General features: G+C 53.8%; 1 protein-coding gene across 4 annotated transcripts in view; it reads right to left on the bottom strand.

The window, feature by feature from the left end:
- The window catches only part of ZCCHC9 (zinc finger, CCHC domain containing 9), a 12,107-nt gene extending 11,596 nt beyond the window's left edge, over positions 1–511 (bottom strand). Inside the window, exon 1 of one of the 4 annotated variants that reach the window (XM_006775488.2) lies at positions 160–511. The gene's annotated coding sequence lies outside the window, so the exon portion shown is untranslated. The other 3 variants (XM_006775487.2, XM_006775486.2, XM_006775485.2) reach the window with 3 other exon arrangements.
- Between the last annotated feature and the right edge of the window lie 992 nt (positions 512–1,503).

Raw genomic sequence — 1,503 nt, 5'->3', positions numbered from 1 at the left:
CCCCGACCCCACCCCCGCCCCACCGGGCGCGGGGGCTCCTGGGTACCTCTCAGCCAGTGCCTCCGCGCTCCCGCCACGTCCCGGCAACCGCGGGGGGCACTCTGACGCTTTGGCGGCGGGGGAGGGTACCGGGGTCCCCTCTCGTTCCGCCCAGCACACCTTACCACGCGTGAATCCTCCAGAGCAGCCGAGTTAGCGTGCCAGAGAAGCCCGCCCCCCTGCGGCGGCCCTCGGGACCGGAAGCACCGCCTCTTTGAGATCACGTCACTTCCGCCGGGCTGCGCTGGAGCTGTTGCGCAGTTCAGCCGACTGGCTCACGGGAAAATGGGTTCAAGTAAAAGTGTGCGGCGCAGCCGGTGTTGCGCAACGGTTGAGCTCTGACCCAGGAGCTCGAAGATGGCTGGTTCCATTCCGATCAGGGCACCGTGCCCAGATTGCGAGCTCGACCCCCAGTGTGGGGCATGCAGAAGGCAGCCGATCTGTGATTCTCTCTCATCACTGATGCTTTTATCTCTCTCTGAAATCAATAAAAATATGTTGTTTTTTAAAAAGTGTGTGGAGCGCCTAGAATTTGCAGGGCGCTGCGCCAGAGGCCTGGCGCACGAAGCTGAGTGCTCCCTCCGTGCTGGCAAAGGGACGGGAGGACCGGAGGACCCGTGGGTGGGACACAGGAAGGCTGCCTTGAGGAGGTGACCTTTGAACTCTGAAACAATCTGGAGAAATGACTTTAGGAGGACATTAAGGGCTTTCCAAGCAGATGTGAAGTAAAGGAGTTGGCCTAGTGGGAGTGGCTCACTGTGATAGATCTCTGCAAAAGACTTGGGGCTGTGCTGGACGGTGCCTCGTGGTCCAAGCATTACTCAACTGAAATAGTACTTGCAGCCAAAGTTCTCTTTTTAAGAGGAAAACCTCAGTCTCCGAACAACTCATTATCGCAACAATCCCTCTCAAACGGATACCACCTCAAGTTAGTTGTACCTAGTGGGAAACATGGCATTCTCTTTTTTAAAATTTTTTATTGATTGCAGAGAGGAAAGGAGAGGGAAACATCAATGATGAGAGAAAAATTGATGGCTGCCTCCTACACGCCCCCTGCTGGGGATCCAGCCCGTAACCCAGGCAGGTGCCCCGACAGGAGCTGAGCCCTGACCTCCCGTTCATAGGTGGCCCTCAACCACTGAGCCACACTGGCTGGGCAAACATGGCATTATCTTATCCACTCAGTTCACCAGAACTGCTGCTCCCATCCCCACCTTCATACTCCATCGATCCATTTTTTCACTTAAATTTCTCTCCACTTTTTTGTCTCTTCTGCTACTTCCCTAGTCACAGGTTTCAACATGTCTCACCTGGATTACTGACATGTTACTGACATTAGCTTGTACTCCCTCAAATCCATTCCCATGCTTTAGCCAAGTGAACTTGTGAAAATGTAAACCAGATGTTGCCCTCTTGCTCTAAACCCTTCCATAGTTTTCCATTATTCTTAAGATGAAGTTCAAA

This window comes from Myotis davidii, unplaced genomic scaffold (assembly GCF_000327345.1).
Source record: "Myotis davidii unplaced genomic scaffold, ASM32734v1 scaffold44, whole genome shotgun sequence".
Lineage (NCBI taxonomy): Eukaryota > Metazoa > Chordata > Mammalia > Chiroptera > Vespertilionidae > Myotis > Myotis davidii.
This window is presented reverse-complemented; position numbering and strand designations above follow the sequence as displayed.